Source organism: Nelusetta ayraudi, unplaced genomic scaffold (assembly GCF_046127955.1).
Source record: "Nelusetta ayraudi isolate G7.1 ecotype Tasmania unplaced genomic scaffold, CSIRO-AGI_Nayr_v1 ptg000120l, whole genome shotgun sequence".
NCBI lineage: Eukaryota > Metazoa > Chordata > Actinopteri > Tetraodontiformes > Monacanthidae > Nelusetta > Nelusetta ayraudi.
Window position 1 is genome coordinate 1,001,490 of NW_027466170.1, and position 17,379 is coordinate 1,018,868.

General features: G+C 50.3%; 1 long non-coding RNA gene across 1 annotated transcript; it reads right to left on the reverse strand.

The window, feature by feature from the left end:
* Positions 1 to 14,439: 14,439 nt before the first annotated feature.
* LOC142904000 (uncharacterized) lies at positions 14,440 to 17,043 on the reverse strand. The gene is made up of 3 exons (XR_012929304.1): positions 16,723 to 17,043; positions 16,273 to 16,405; positions 14,440 to 15,760 (listed from the first exon to the last, which is right to left on the reverse strand). It is a non-coding gene; the product is annotated as an uncharacterized LOC142904000 (long non-coding RNA).
* Between the last annotated feature and the right edge of the window lie 336 nt (positions 17,044 to 17,379).

Genomic DNA, 17,379 nt, shown 5'->3' on the forward strand with positions numbered 1-17,379 from the left:
TCAAACACTGGAGCTGCCCTTTTGCCCCCGAGGGCTAAAGGTCCCAAAAGGATTGTGGGAGCTCGCTGTGCCCCCAGCGGGTTGCGTCACCGTTGCTAGCGAGTCAGGTGCACCGCTCGCGAGGATCTCGCCGCCAGCTGCCGTCGAGGCAGCCGGGGATAATCTGCCTAAGGAGCTTTCACATGATTTCCCCCACGGGCAAGAATTTAGGAGAGGTTTGTAAACCGCTTCGGACCCGGCCCTGGCTCTGGACCTGGATCTGGCTCTTCTTCCTGATGTCCACTCAGGGCCAGGGTGGTGGGTTGCGTGGTGAGAGTGCTGGAGTCTTCAGATAGACAAGCAAACTCTAAACACGTAGAAAAATCAATCAGAAGAAGCAGAAAATATAGGAACAAAAAAGATGAAGCTCCATCAGCAGGATTCCTTCCCGTCATGAAAGAGCATCTGCGTTTTTTTTGCCAGCCCGTCTTATTTCTCAAGGAGATCAAGGAGCTCTCGCAAGGCCAAAGTCAGATTATCGTCGGCTGAGCCCAGCGTGCGCTAACTAACACTGGGCAGATGCCGGCCTGATGTTGATTAAAAGGCTGCAAAAGCAAAAAATGAGGAGGTGGAGGAGGAGGAGGAGGAGGAGAAGTTTCTCGGCTCGGATTCTAACTGCTCTTCAACAGAAAACGGCAACAATGGCAGTCAGGCGCTGCAACACTGAGACCGCTGTTAGCAGCCAGAGGACTGGACGCTGCCAGGACGCCCTGCAGAATTGTGTTATGTTGAAGCAGTTTGAAGGAGATGAAGATTGCTGCACGGCCTCCTCCAGGATTAAACTCTTCAATTAGCTGCTTGAGACTAAAATGTACATAATACCTCTTTTGTCGTTTCCACTCAGTATTTAATGATGTTTTGTTTTTCAAGTAGTTGCTCGGCTTTTTAATTGCTTCTTATAAAGCAGGTTTTTTTTTCCTCAACATCAAACAGAGCATCAGTACAAATTGCTTTTTTTCTTTCACACCATTTCACGCGTGTATATGGTCCGTTCTGCCATAATCACGATTTAACCTTCACATTAAAAGGCGTCTTTTCGTGTGTATATTGAAGGGGCTGTTCATCCGCAGGGGTTTCACAGAAAAAAAAATCAAGAATTCCTCCTGATTGAATCAGCGAAGGTCTTTGGTATCCAGAAGTCAAAGAGGTTCAGTTCTTCTGCATCGAAACCTGTGTGTCATGAGCTGGTGGTCGCAGCTTGTCGCTCCGATTGGCAAAAACAAAAAAACAAAAAAACTAAAAAAACTAAAAAAAAAGGCCAATCTGCAGTGCATGCTGGGACTGCGTAGGCCTTCAGATATGGGAACCGGAAGGCTGCATTCATCATCCACTTCTCAACAGGAAGTCTTTGAACGCCAACGTGACGCAACTGGCTGACAAAATGTGGAACACGTTTTCAGCCAAAGCTTCCACTCCAGTCGGTTTACACACTACCGGACTGACGGCCTTAGCGTGTCTCCTGTCTCGACATGTTGCGTACTTATTTTAAACCAAAAATTATATATTTTCTTTTTTTTTTGCATTTGATTTTAAAGCCGCTCGAGCACCGAGTGACACGATTTCCCTCAACCAACTCCACTAAATGAGTAGAATAATTTTTTGATGGCTTTTCTGCCCTTTCCATTTCTTTTAATGACGTGTAGGTCGACTCCCTCCTCCATCTCACTTCCCAGCAGCCCCCTCTGTCTACCTCTCTGCCCTCGTCGCCTCCTTCTCCTCCCGCACAGCTGGCTCACCAGCTGATGATCCGAGAGCTCCGACACAGCGGCACGTCTGCATTTCAAACAGAGAGAAGAGGCGAGTGGTGCAACATTAGCAAAAGAAAGAAGAAGAAAAAAATGGGAATTGTAACTGGACGAGACGACGTGTGTCCTCGGTGCAGGTGCCGTCCCTCCTTTTGGCAATCTCTTAATGCACTCACAGGCAGATTCCCTGGAAGCCGATCAGGCTGACAAGTCTCTGACCTGAAACTCACCCACACACGACGGACAAGGTCAAGGTGTGGCCCTAATATGTGCCACATTAATGCAGGAACTGGAAGTGCTCTCCAAAGAGGATGTACGGGGAGAGGGAGCGGAATAATCCTGCACGCTGCTCAGGTGTGTGTGTGTGCGTGTGTGGTGGGAGGCTGTGGGGGATTGGAAGAGTTCTTCCGTAGCATAACGTGTCAAAAAGCAGCAGGAGGATGAGAAGGATCGGGAGTTGGAGAGGGAGCAGCGTGCGGAGGGAAAGAAGGAAGGAAGGAAGGAAGGAAGGAAGGAAGGAGGCCGGTGCAGTCCCGTCTCGTTCCCATCTGTGGCAGACGGCTTGAGGAGTGAGAGTGTGTGTGTGTGTGTGTGTGTGTGTAAGGCAGAGTAATCCGCGGCATCTGGTTTTGTTAAGGGCCTCTGAACATTCCTTCCCCTTCGCTTCAGTCTGGCCGGCAGCTTTTAAAAGGGGACACACTCGTGCTCATATCCTGCTCTGGCCTTGGCCGCGTCTCTTGAAGTCCGTCTTTACGACGGCCGCAGGGTCGCCGGCAAGATGTCCGCCCGCGACCCTCTGCGTCTTTTACGTGCGCGCTCCTCCGCTGGACGCTCAGGTTTATGAGAGGCGAGCAACGGGGTTGGGGAGCTGCTTCGGGTTTTTCAAAGTTGCCTCCACCGACCGACGTTGACCGATGATTTTCTGTGATTTCTGTAGCCCGTCGGCGAATTTCCTGGAAACACAGACATTTCTTTGTACAAATTTGCGTCAGGACACTTGGTTGTGGACATCAGCCCCTTGTGATGTCACAAAAGTGCTGATACCTCCATCTTGTGAGTGCCTGCCTGAAGCTTTGCTGCAACACGCATCGAAACACGCTTAAAGTCCAGCAAAGAGTTAGCGGGCAGCTATGACCCGGCAGTTTGTGATGTCACCAAGGGCACTGGAGCTACTGATGAACGAGTTACATCATACCTAGCAAGCGGCTGGTTCGCTCATCTGAGACCACCATGTTTTAGCCCCTTTTTTCAAACATGATAACGTGACACTGACCGCAAACAGAGGGCTAAACATGCTTGCAGGACTGTAATCTGGGATGAAAGAAAAAAAAAGATTAAAATAAAGTTTAACATTAGGTCCTTTAAGACACACAGAGTATTAAAAGTTGAAGCACGTTGATGCCAGCAGATGCTGTTTTCACCCCAGTTTGGATATTTTTTCTATTTTACATTTTGAAGGCAGAAATGATGAAAAAAAAAAAAAGACAAAGAAACACCGACTGAGGTTAAAAGGTTTTTCTGACGCTCGACTCCAACTGGTTTTCCATGGCTGATGCAAGCCGCGCGAAAGCGACGCCGTGGTGAAGCTCAGTCCGACATGGTGCAATGGTTTTCGTTACAGCATGCAGCAGGTGTCATGGCAGCAATGGCAACGCATGAACACGCCACACGAGTAACAGCGTTTAGACTCGGCCCGGAGCTCCCTCCTCCTCCTCCTCCTCCTCCTCCTCCTCCTCCTCCTCCTTCCTCCTCCTCCAGCGGTGCGTCGGTCAGTCGGTATCTTGACGGACGAAAGAGGTCCGACCACAACAGTTCTTCAGCTGGCAGCTTTAGCTGCTGCACGAGGACATAAAGCTTGCCAGTGAAGAACTGCTGTGGGTCGGCCAGGGAGGATCCTCTTCAGCGCCGTGCGCGTGCTGAAAGCTATCAGAAAAGGTTTTCTGTGACAACCCACAAGAGCTTTCAACTGCATGTTGAGATGCCGTGCAGAAAGACGAACAACCCTGCAGAAAAGACGCGTTCAAATTTGACGTTATTCCCTTTTTTTTTCCCTCCGAGCCTCTTCGAAACGGAGCGGAAAATCGACTCTGGCAAAATCGTAAATTTGCGGAACATATCGGCAGGGACAGAAGAATGTACAGAGCAGCCGCTGAACTGAGCTGCACATCCACATCCAGATCACAGGAGAACCGAGATCGGATCAATAAATCTGTCAGAGCGATTTAGCGAATCCTGCAAAGACAGAAGCAAGAAAAATAACGGTTAGCGTCTCGCTCAACCCTGTCGGCCGCATATTAGACGATCAATGAGCAGGACGGTGTGGGAACAGTTGCCACTTCACGGGTTTTATTCTCCTCCTTCTCCTCCTCCTCCTCCTCCTTCTTCTTCTTCTTCTTCTCCTTTTGAAAACGCTCACACATTCAGAGAGACTCCTCTGCAGCCAGCAGCGTGGAGCAACAGTTGCTCCGGCGTTCCGTCTCAGAGAGCCTCCACATTGGCTTCGGCTTTTTGGCGGCGCCGCTCGCTGCTTGGCACGCAAACACACGCGCGCTTCTCTCTCCCTCTGCGGGGCTGGCGCTCGGAGAGAACTTGTTGTGGGAGAGAGGTGAGGAGGTAGAGACAAAGATATCGGCCGAGGGACGGGAAAAAGAAAAAGAAGAAGGAGGAGGAGGAGGAGGAGGAGGAGGAGGAGGAAGAAGATGCGAGAAGATTCTGCCGTCCCTGCAGTTTGGGCCCGTCCCGCCGCTTCCACTGGGCGTAAAATATGCTCGCAGCGGCCCGGTTGCGTGTGCGGATACGCCTGCATGCCGCCGGAGCATTCCTTCTGCTTTCCTTTTTTTTTTTTTTTTTGCCTAATTGAGCGCAGGAGCAGGTCTCCCTGCGCCTGCGAGAGGAAGCCGGCCTCCGGTTGCAGCTCGGGACTCCTGATAGGAACCAGCTCAGGTCCTGCGGCGCTGGCTAGTTTTTAGCGGCAGCCGCACGGGAGCGAAGTAGCAGTATTTTTTTTTCCCCTCGTGCCCAGTTCAGCCACTTTCACTACCTCGGGCGCGAGGCCGCAGCACCGACTGCTTTTTGTTTTTGGTGGAGCGAGACGTTTGGAGCGCCAGCTGCTGCCACTTTTAGGGGGAAAGTTTTCGCTCGCTCGAAGGGACAAATTTGCTCCGTCATCCTTCGCCGGGCGACGTTTGAGAGATTAACCGCGGCCCCGATCGAGTCCGAGGTGATTAAAAGTGACAAGAAGACGCTGCGTGCGAAAGGGTTTACCACCCTTCCCCCCCCCCCCACCCTGCCCCCCGGGAGGCCCGGCCACCGCGTCTCGCTAGCGAGTCGCCCGGGATTTTGTCTCTGCCTGGCGCCGGTTCAGCTGGCCCGGCTTCAGCCGCTGCAGTTAGTCTGAAAAGGCTTTTCCCCTCGCAGCGTATCCTTTCACAGTTCAAGGACGGGACTTTAGACAAACTAGCTCTCAGCAGCGTCGTGAACCCGGCAACCCTCCCTCCCCCCACCACCACCTCGGAAACTCAGTGAACCTCGCGCTCTGAGCAACAGTGGAGAGAGGCCTGCGAGGCACAGGCACACAAACACACACGCCCTCCTGAATGAGTGAACAGCGAGAGCGAGGGAGGGAGGGAGAGAGAGAGAGAGAGAGAGAGAGAGAGAGAGAGAGAGAGAGAGATGGGAATTTGAAGCGAGCGGCAGCAGCGACGGCGGCCGGGCCTTTGCTTTTCTTTTGAGTTTTTTTTTTCTGGCTCAAATTTGAATCAAAGACGATCAATTGGTGGGTTTGTGTTTGGACATCAGTTCAGGTCAGAGGCCTCAGCGAGGGAGCCGATACTGTGGCTCCGTTGGCCTTGTTAGCGGCCTGGTCGAAGCCCAACACTGCTAGCGCGGCGGGTGAAGAAGGGAAAAAACACGCACACACCTTCATAAACTCGCTCCGCCCTCCCGAGCGATACTGACTACTAACCACTGAAACATCAGCCAAATCATTTTTTAGTTTTATCCACCCTGACCTTTATTTGGGAATTTACGCACAGGTTTCGAAAACCGAGCCTTCCGAGAACCGCCAGTCCTCGCGGGAGGAGACCTGAGAGTCGGCAAAACCTGTGGAGCACGCGAGGCCGAGGGGGGGAAGACACGCAGCAGTGCCGTCCAAAACCAGAGAGGACATGAATTTCATTTACATTCATTTACATTACATTCTCACAACCAAATCCACTGATTGGCCTCAAAGAAGAAAAAAAAAGAGAAGAAAAAGTAGTGCCTTTGGCAAATTCAAACGCCTGCTGCGATGGAGAGCTTTTATTTTAATTTATTTATGCGTATTGTTTTTTTTTGCAGCCTTTTAAATGCAATTCTGGAGTCCCGCCGCCCCCCCCCCCACTGCGCTCTTCCTCGCCTCGCGATACGTCGAGCGTGCGCACGAAAGGAGAACACGGTGTATCAGAGGGGTGATTTATTGCGCAGAAACCCAGATTTCCCAGAACAATTACAGCCAGTCAGTCAGCCAGCCTGAGCAACAGGCTGAAAATGGCTCTTCTGAGGAGGGGGAGGAGGAAGAGGAAGAGGAAGAGGACGCATGTGCGGGCGAGCGTGCGCAAGCATGACCGATAAACGACAGGGTGGGAGACAAAAACTGGATGCTGAGTCATTCATGGGGGTGGGGGTAGGGGGGAGGGGGGAGGGAAGGAGGAAGGAGGGGAGGAGGAGGGAGGAGGGAGGAAGGGAGGGAGGAGGCATCTCATGCATAAATGTTTGCATTCTAGGTGAGCAGCTTTAAGGGATCGGCTGAGCCGGGAACCGGCAGAGCTCAGGGCAGCGGGGAGCAGCGACGGCGGGTAATACCTGGAAGGAGGGTCGGGGGGGGGGGGGGGAGAGATTAAACTGAGACGAGCTTTAAAAAGTAACGCTTTAACTCAGACGCTTTCCGTTCCAGGGGGGAAAAAAAAGAAAAGAAGAGAAGAGAAAAACGCCGAGTCACCCTGAGAGTCTGCAGAGATAAAATGACGGCCCGCTGACATTTTACAGCGGCAGACGGGTAACAACACACCCGCACAGCAACAGTGATTGGACTTCAAACAGAGACCCCCCCCCCAACCCCCCATCCACCATGACCCAACCGGTTCGCAGCTGCGGGTTCTGGGGTTTGAAACGTCGCCGCTCTGGACTTGAGGTCTGAACGCGGAAGCGAGGCCATTTTTAAAAAAAAGAAAAAAAAAAAAAAAAACCCAAAGAGCTGCGCGGAGATCAGATTAAATCTCTGAAAGCTCGCCAGACACAACACATCTCGGAGGTTCCGCACAATGGAATGATTCGGCTGACATGAAAGAATGCAAAGCCCCGTGAATAATCCCAGGAATGCCGTTTCATATCCACACTCCACACTGTTGTGGAAAAATGCGTCCGAGTCAATGTCATTTTGTGCAGTATCACCGTCGTGGGTAACGTAAGACAGCAAAAAAATAAAGTAAAAGAAGGCTTGGAACGGAGAAAAAACCTGACTGGAGAAAGATGTGAGCCAGGTCGCGGGCTGCATTAAGTCAATTATTTAGCGGTTTCAAATAACACAGTCGGTCCAAATGTGCGGGGCGGCTGCACGTAAACACACGTCAACACTCTGCAGTTAGGACCGGAGGGGCTTTGCGGTGGCGTAACCCGTATTTCACAGAATTACACATCCCACTTCTTTTACGGCATCATTCAGATCCAGAATCTGCTCTCGCACAGGCCACAGTTTGGCATCGGATCTCATTCATAGAAATATCGGCGACGGTGAGACGCGTTTAAGTGCAGGTTGCCCCTCCGGAGCACCATCATTACGCCGGTGGATAAGCTACTAGAGTAACAAATCGTAATATGTGGCGTTTGCCTCTTAAAGTCCAACTGTTGGCGCCGACTGGTAATAATAACAGGGTACGTTCCAAGAAAATATCTGCAAGTTGCAGCTACTGCCTAACGAACAATAAAAACTCAGCAGTGGGCAAGAAACGTAACCCAAAGCAGGTGTCCGACGCTGGAGGTGTTCTGCCGAGCGTTCAGAAGGGGGCGCCGCTGGCAGAATACTTGAGAAGCGGCAAAAGCGCTAATCGTGACTTAGTGATTTCTGTTTTAAAGGCCCAAAGTGCAGGAGTGACTGCCACCTATTGATAAGAAATCACATCACAAACAGTGTTTCCACAGGCAGCGTTCAACTCACCAGACCCTGAGTGGATCCATGCTAGGCTATTAGGTAGAGACATGCTAGTGCCATAGTGGACCCGCAATTTTTTTTAAACATAAATACAAATTATACGTGAATTTAAAGTTACAAATTATTTTTTTTAATCAAACCAAAACCTAAAATAAGCGAAATGGAAATTTCCATTTCATTTTAAGATGACACAACCTTTTGAAATATCACACGCTGGGCCTTTTAAATAGTTGTGATAATCATCCCCGACGATATTTAAGTTTCATATCAAGGTTTGTATAAAAATATTCCTTACTTACACACACAGCATAAAGGTTAACATGCACGGCCTGCAGCGGATCATGTGAGCGAGCCTGCCCCCCCTCCACCCTCCCCCACCGTAAAGCTTTACCCGGTGCCGTGACAAATTGCTTTCAAGTCGGGAACCGATCAATATATTTGTCACCGCCTTTTTCTCCTACAGCCTCGGATGGGATTAGAGGGGGAGAGAGAGAGAGAGAGAGAGAGAGAGAGAGAGAGAAAATGAGTTTTAAGGGGCGTATATATACACACACACGCACACAAACACACACACACGCACACAAGCATGCTGCAACGCATACAACATTGCTAATAGATAATTCCAGTGGTTAGTCTCGCTGTCAGAGGGGGTTCGTCACTCATCCTCGAAATAACCCAGACAGCCGCTGACTGGCTGGCGCTCACAACGTTTTCTAGCGTGCAGAGAAAGAGATAGAAAAAAAGAAAGAAAGTAATCATAAAAACTGTTTGCATAAAGTGAGTCCGCTGAGGAAATGTGTGCATGTGCAGAGAGAGCCTGGGGGGGTTGTGGGGGGGGGGGGGGGGGGGGTAGGGGGGGGGGGAGGAGTCCACGCCCTGTTTTATGGAAGCAGCTCCTTCGCTAACAACACGCGCATTCACGTCGGCAGGAATATGAAATGTCATTTGACACTGCTGAGGAAGAGAAAACAGAGAAGTGGGCTGTGCGCGGCGCATCCGTGCACACATGCATGTATGCGAACCCAGTGAACCTGCGCCGCCGCCGCCGCCGCCGCCGCCGCCACTGCTGCAATGGCAGCCTCGGCTGCCGGCTGCCGGCTCTCTGGAGATGAATTAATGATTCAAAATGAAACCAGTTACAGCTGGTACAGCGGTGGAAGGGAGAGGACGCCGCCGGTTTTATTTTCATTTTCATTTCATTTGGAAACTCCAGACTTCCAGAAAATAGCTGCTTAAGCTGAAGAAATAAGCTGATGCTTTTTTTTTGGTTCTTGCGGATTTTTCGAAGGGGAACAAATACGAGGCAGCTGTGCGACGGCGCCAGAGAATGAGGGCGTGGTCTTCAACGTGTGAAAGGCAGTGAAACTCTTAGTGACATCACAAAGGGCACTGCTGAGCGCTCATTCCAGCACTGCGGTTGGACTTTTCTCCTTTAGGGAGAGTTCACTCACGAGAGAGGCACATATATTCTTCAAACACACTCTCAGAGTGAGTTTTGCACAATGTGGAGGCTTTAATTTAGGGGGCGGAGTCAAAGCCAAAGACACCGGCACATCTTTCTCCTCCCCTTTTTCATCCTTTTATCCCCAAATAAGACAAAACTTCAATTAGCCGTCCCGCTGCAGAGCGTCTCTGCAGGCGTGCAGCCCCTCTTTGATCCACGGAGCCGACATGCAGCTCGTTAATGCCATCACTTCCTCCCAGGGCGCTGTGGCATTTGCTCCAGGAAGAGATGATGTCAATGGGCAGGAAGCCGGCAGGTGGGAACCAGGAAGAGGGAAACGGCTCATTCCAGTTAAGTCCTGTGTCGGAGTCGCTGACAGACGGCGTTTGTTTGGTTTTTTTTAATGTAAAAAGAATCTGGAGGCAGGAATGCATGGGAACGGTATGGAGTTGTGTAAGTGCGTGCGAGTGCGCGCATGTGTGTGTGTGTGTGTGTGTGAGAGAGAGAGAGAGAAGAAGAAAGCGGTGGAGGCGGGGCTTCTGTATGAATGATGTCATTAGGATGGGCAGCAGTCAACCTGGTGGAGCCGAGAGACGATGACGCAGCACCACTTTGAAACAGCAGGTGTGCGAGCGTGTGCACGTGTGTGTGTGTGTGTGTGTGTGTGCGTGTGTGTGTGTGTCTGATGCAAGGACTGACAATAAAACTGACTGAGCTCGGCGGACGTTATTCTGCCACACACACACACACACACACACACACACACACACACACACACACACACACACACACACACACACACAGTAGTCCATACATACATACACACACAGTTTCCTCCCCCAGTAGGATTTAGCACGGCTGAAAGACACAAACGGCCTGGAGGGCAGATGAAGTGGCAGCTGCCTGCGCACAGAGTGTTTCCAGAGAAATCTGCTCATTATCGTCCTTCTGCCCCCTTTCTTCCTCTCTGCACTGGCAGTGACACACACACACACACACACACGTCAGGGATCTATCTATTTGTTTTAGTTGCTTCGAGTCACTGTTATAATTTAGTGGGGGGGTTCTTTTCTTACATTTTTAATGGATGATCAAAACACTCAAAGTTTCACTGAGAGCAAAGTCGACGTACCTCCGAGAACTCGCCAGAGGGCTCGGCTGCTTTGCGTTCTATCACTAAGTGAGTTTTGGCAGGTTGCTTTAAAAACAAAAACAAACAAGGAAAAAAAGGGCCGCAGCACAAGGAGTCTGAGTTTGCACGCAGGAGGTTTCAGTGCTGCAACGGAATATCTGAGCGCAGCTAGCAGAGGAGGCTCGGTGGGCGAGGGAGAACTTTCGGAGCGGGTTTATGAGGGTCAACATCGCAAAACTCTGAGTGTTGGATGTAATAAATAAAGCCCCAGACAGGACAACACCTCCAGAAGTTCTCAGATGTACGTCATGATTTCCTGCCTGAAGTTCATAAAACATAAAGTCAGACTGCTATGTACAGGAGTAAATGTAATAAAATAAATAGATAAAGAAAAAAAATATATATTATAATAATAATATAAAAAAACGTTCAAGTTTTACAAAATGCACAATAAATATTTTTTGTACTGAAGAAAAATAAATGTAATAATTTTGTTCTAGAAAAAAAAACAACTGGCGTTACCGCGGTGACGTGGGCGGGTCTGCAGCCAAATAGAGACAGCAATCTGGTTTATTGGTTCCCAGTTTGTGTGAGCTACACTTCTAACCATCCGCGGTATGCTAAACTAAAAAACATGTTTGCATAACTGCGTTTGTGTGTGTGTGTGTGTGTGTGTGTGTGTGTGTGTGTGAGATCGCATGTCTTCACTGTCCTCCCGGTTTCCAGCTGTACCCAGATGGCCTGACAGTACAAAGCAAAGCCAGCAGAGGCGTTCGCAGGTCAGACCTGGAACACCGGTGGACGGGCAGAGCCTCAGAGTCGCAGAGTCTCGTGCAGCGAATCTTCCAACGTGATTCACTGGTCACATGTCAGCGTCTTGACAGCGAGTCCGTCCAGTTAGAGGGCTCGTAGTTGAACCCATCCGTCAGATCTTTGCGGGCCGTCCCACACTCCAGCGGAGCAGTGTGGCATCAATCCAACTCCAAAGCATCATTTCCAAAAATGCATGAAGGCATTTTAGCCCACTGTTTATAAAAAAAAAAAAAAGTTCAACTGTAGCCTCCCAGTGAAACTGATGATTTATTTTGCCTTTATCACATTTGGAAAGATGCTGCCAGAAGTGATGGTGCCCTTTGTGACATCACCCAAGGCCAATTTCCACGAGAGTCCACTTAAAGTAATATTCTTAGACTCTACTCTGGACCCATTTCCACCTTTCTGCGCGTCTTCCTACAAAAATTCACCTAGTTTCTTCCAACCCTCCACCTTACCTACATTGCCCTCCAAACCTCCTCTTCCTCCTTGCGAGCGCTCACCGTCTCCACGTCCTGTCTCCCCCTCCTCTCACCGCGCCTCACTGGCATCCCTTCCCTTTCCTCGCTCCTTATCCAGCTCGGCTCCCGCCGCCACATCTTTGCGTCGGTTTCCCTCAGCGAGGCCGAGCCACATTCCTGGCATTCCTGCTACATATGGTCGACATTCCAGCCCGTTAGCCCCGTTAGCAGAGAGGCCCAGCGCTGGCGCTGCTCACCGCTGGCGCTGAGTGTGATACAGCAGCGCCCCGCAGCCTGAAATAATCTCAATGCAGCTTGGGCCGAGTCAAATCCCTAAAAAAAAAAATATATATATATATATATATATATATATATATATATATATATATATATATATATTTATATTATATATATATATACGTATGTATAGTTCTCTAAGCCTTAAGCCTCTAAAATCAAGGGTGAGACTTCCTCCCATCCAGTGTGGCGGCTCCATGTGGAAAACAGAAGGTGCGTCATGAGTTCTAGATGAGTTCTTAACTCACCACGCCCGCAGGTTTTTCGCGAGGGAAAACGACCGTTGTTATTCTTTTGCATGTTTTTTCATGTGTCTGGCACGTGAGCGCGAGGTCGGCCTCCATGTTAGATTGTATCCAGGGTTCCATCTTAATGTAAAAGGGAATTTTGGGAATGGGCGATCAAAAAAAAAAAGAAGAAGAAGAGAAAACAGGTCTGGTCGGGTACATACAGTGGTTGGGTTGAATACACTAGGCTGGTCCGTGACGAGGCAATGATAAAAAAAATAATTGAAGTAGAGATTAAATTCGGGAAGCAAAACAAGTAGCTGCTGTGGCAACGTACAAATTACAAAACTGGCCATTATAACTTGTTATTGGGTTTTTTTTTGTTGTTGCATTTTTCAAGGATGTAACCAACAAATATTTTGGTCTCCTCTATGTTGACGGCTGTTTTCAGGAAACTGGAAAGACACCTTGAGTTGGTCAAATTATTATTATGACGATGGTATTCTTCCATTTCGATTTTCTGACGCAGTTCTCCAATACAATGCACTTGCACAACGGGAGACGGGGAGACACCCCAGCCAGGCGTGTCGTCGGGGCCCAGCGTGAGAATACTGCTGGCGCCGCATCGCCGACTCCTGGACGTCACATGACGCTCACGCCCACGCGTCCCAGCGCTGTGCCTCCGTACTGTATGTGCACATGTAAGCACCACCAAGAATACATTAAAAGTGGAGCCAGTGGTGCATCGCAATCCCACAGAAACCTGCCTGGGAGGAGCTTCTGACTGACTTCGGCAGGCAGACGCAGACACACACACACACCTAGTGCAGGAACTGTACACACACACACACACACACACACACTCTCTGTAGCAGTTTTTTTTTTTAAATTAGAAGCAACAGTCAAATATCCAAGTGCCAATGTGGTTCTTAAACCCCCAGAGGGTGGGAGAGCGAGAGAGAGTGAGAGTGAGAGTGAGAGAGAGAGAGATAGAGAGAGAGAGAACGCAGCCTTTGCATGTCAACGGTTGCCCTCCGAGGCTGGCTGCCTGCCTGCCTGCCTGCCTGCCTGCCTGGGTGTGGCCGCTAAATGTGCAACCTCACTGCAGCTGCCGCATTTCCACCGCAGATCCTTCCAGCCCAGCCCCCACCCCCGCCCCTCCACCACTTTGATCGGCCATCAATAACAGTCAATGTTCCGTCTCAGACACACCGGGCCACTTGACGGAGGGTGTGGGGGTGTGTGTGTGTGTGTGTGTGTGTGTGTGTGGGGGGGGGGGGGGGGGGGGTTGGTCACCTAGGAGCCTTGGGTCTGAAGGGAAGGGCTGAGTCATCTGACCGATGGCGCTTCATTTATATAGATATATTCAATGACTCTGTTCAATGTCAGTCAGCTCACAGGGAAGAAGAGGAAAAAAAAAAACAAAAAACCTTTCCACATCTGTCTGCGGTCGTTTTGTAAAGTTTTGCGAAAAAGCCACATGAAAAACCTTTAGAAAAAAAAAAAAAAAAAAGGTTGGTCGGGCTTAATCCTCCCCAATTTAACCGCCTAAAAATACATGACTGGAAAGTCTGAGGAAAAAATAAAACACACACATATCCACAAAACTAGCTGCATTTATACACATTTGAAGCCGTGCAGCCGCTGAAGACGACTCCTTTAAAAATCACACACACGGCACCGAGGGCCCGGCGAGTGTTTGAAGCGTCCGTGGGCCCCGGCCCTGCTCCCTCCCTCTTCCCCTCACCCCCGCCCTGTTGCGTGTGTGTCCTTGCGTACTGGTGGGCGGATGCCACAGCTGGACGGCTTTATTAAATCACATCCAGCCACACAACCATAGCTGTGCACCAGCCCGCCACCGGCCGGCACACGCACAGGCGTGCACAGGTCAAGACGATGTGGCCAAACACTCGGAGCTCAGACAAAGCAAACAGTCAATCGAGATAGCGCGGGTGGGGGGGGAGGAGGGGCGGGAGGGAGGGAGGGAGCGGAAAAGGGGGAAACAATTCCTCCGGCAGGGCAAAGTCAGAGCGGAGAGACCTTCACGGCGGCAATAGGTTTAGTTTTGACTGCGACTCATTTGAGGATTGATAAAAAAAAAAAAAGAAGGAGAGGTTTTTGTCTAAATTGGTGCACGTTTGGTTTCCTTTTCTTTTGCAGGAGCTGGTCTGGAACAGCCAAAGTCCTCCGTTTGCTTAAACTCTGCCCAAGTTGGCCGTTGCTCTCCTGACTAGAACTCGGAGGCCCCTCTCTGGCTCTGCATACCGCACTCTTAGCGCTCTTATGGTGTCATTGTCAGCCGAGTCAATGACACCTTGTAAATATATTATCACGCTCTTTATGGACGAGTCCCAGTCAACCCACTTCCCGTGTTTGGAGGGTGGGAGGGGATGTATACAGTAGGCCGGGACATTCTCACCAGAGACTGACATTCTCTAAATAAACAAGGGGAAAAAAAAACAAAAAAAAAAAACAGGCAGGGCAATCCGGGAAGACGGAATAAACCCCGAGCCACCAACAAACAGTCTCCTCCGTCCTGGAACGGGGAAGTTTTCTTTTTGTTGTGCAATTATTGCCGAAGCTGAAGCAAAAAGGAAGGAAGCCGTTCCGTCGCCAGGGAAGCCTTCGGGGAAACTTCCAGAACTGGGAAACCTCTTTCGCTCCCTTGGAATTGACCAACAAAAAAAAAAATCTGGGAATGAAAGACGGACCGGCGGCACGGGGAGGGTTCAAGTTCACTAGCAAGGAGCTTTAAGCACAAAGATCTGAGACGGCGAGGTCTGGAGCTGTCACTGGGTTGACGTAGATGGGAGGGGAGGGGAGGGGGGGGAGAAAAAAAGAGAAAAACTGCAGCCAGTTGCTAAGCAGGACGCGAACGAGGCGAACTGCATCCCGGCTGCTCTTTATTGAATTTAAACTCCAGCTGACGGGCCTTTTTCTCCCGGAGAAGCGGAGCTTTGGGAACTTTTGATAAAGTGCTCACATTTCAAGCACTTCCACCGTGATGGAATCTTTAAACTGAGATTGCGTAAGCGTCTGGCCCTGGACGCTGCCTATAAGATTACATAATGGCCGCCGCTAGAATTAATAGAGGGGTGCAGAGAGGCTGCCCGGGCTTGCAACAGGTTTTTACGAGCGAAGCGGTTCTGCCGGCGGGGGAGGGGGGCAACGAGCGGGAACACAGAGGCAGCTTGTTGAAGGACAAACAAACAAAAAACAAAAATAAAATCAATCAATCTATAAAACACAGAGTTCTGAAATACCAACATGTCACACGGCGACTTGATGGTCTGACCAAGTCACGTCAAGAAGACCACAGAGTGCCACAGGTTGACTGGAAAAAGACAGCTTACCTCCGGGTAGAAGGGTCCGACGCACGGCAAAGTTGTCGAGAGCCCGAGAAGAAGATCCTCACCTGGACAGCGGTGATGAGGTGAAGATGTGATGGTGGGGTGGGGTGGGGGTGGGGGGACAAGCTTGAAATGTGGGGAAATGAATGACACCAGGGGACAGACAGAGACAGACAAGATAGACAGAGGGAGAGAGAGAGAGCGCCGGAGAGGTAGAGTGGGGAGGAGGAGGAGGAGGAGGAGGAGGAGGTGGGAGCGATTCTCCACATCCATGTTGCGCTACAAAGGGTGGGGCTTTGAGGAATTCTCTCTCTATCTGCCTTCCTCTCGACTTAAAGCTTATCTTAATTAGACGGCACAAGGTCAGTCCGCCGATGCGCCCCGCTCGTAATTGACTTCACTGACTTCTTCGGTTTTTTTTTTTGTTTTTTTTTTCAACCGTGAAGGAAAGACAGAAAAGAAAAAAAGTGAAACGACTCGCCGATGACAAAGTCGAGGAGGAGGAAAAGGAGAAGAGGCGGAGGAGGAGGAGGAGGAGGAGGGAGGGGGCGGGGGGAGGAGACGCTGCGATACGGACCTGAGGAAGGAAGTCTGCTCTGGTTTTACGCAGCCGGATTTGGCGAAGACACACCCGCGCAGAAGAAGATGAAACAGCCCCGTTTCTAGAAACAACCACCGAGCTGCTGTCGCCGCCGCCACTGCTGCTGCTGCTGCTGCTGCTGCAGGCGATATCATAAATAAAAATGTATATATCAACCACAACATACAGGCCCGAGCCCAGCGACGCGCCGTCAATGCAAATCGTTGCGTTTCCTCCTCCTCCTCCTCCTCCTCTCCCCCCCCCTCTCTCTCCACACGCACGCACAAGCCAACATCTACATTGCATTAAAACGCCACAACCCCCCCCCCCCCACACACACACACACACACACCATCCGCGCATCTCATTGCAGACAGAAAAGTTTTTAGCAAAAACAAATAAAGAAAGAAAGAAACAAACAGTGAAGAATCGGACCGTCTCACTTACAAGTTCGTTGCCGGAATCCACCGAAGTGTCGTCCGCCCTCCGCTTCGGCTGCCACTGTTTGGCGTTTGTGCGCAGTCGGACGGAGAGGTGCCGTGCAGCCCGGATGAGATTCATGGATTGTCGGGCTCTGATTCACCCCAAACCCTCACCACCTCCCCCTCCTTCCTCCCCCCCCACCCCCCCACGCCCAGTTCAGTTCGCCCGTGGCATTTCAACACGGCCTGGCTGCTGTAAAGTTGCCACGTCCGTAACAGACGGATGAACCCCGACCCCTCCCCTCCCTCCCAACCAAAGGAAGAAGCAGAAGAAGCAGAAGAAGCAGAAGAAGAAGGAGAAGACGAAAAAAAGAATTACGCACGGAACGAATTGAGAGAGGGAGGGAGAGAGAGAGAAAAATCGCCCCTCGCTCCATTTACTACTCGGTAACTGTTGGATCTAAGACCCAAATTTGAAGAAAAAAAAAAGAAAAAAAAAAAAAGGTGCGCACGTCAAGATGACTTGAACATTTTGTTATGCAATATGTTGATGAAAAAGAACGTCTGAACTGGATCTTAAACATCCACCACTAGCTCGCCACCGTCGAGAGCAAACAGCCTCGCTCGGTGTCGCTGCCTCGCGCTCCCGCGGCCACACCTTAAACTCTCAATTAATGTCAGT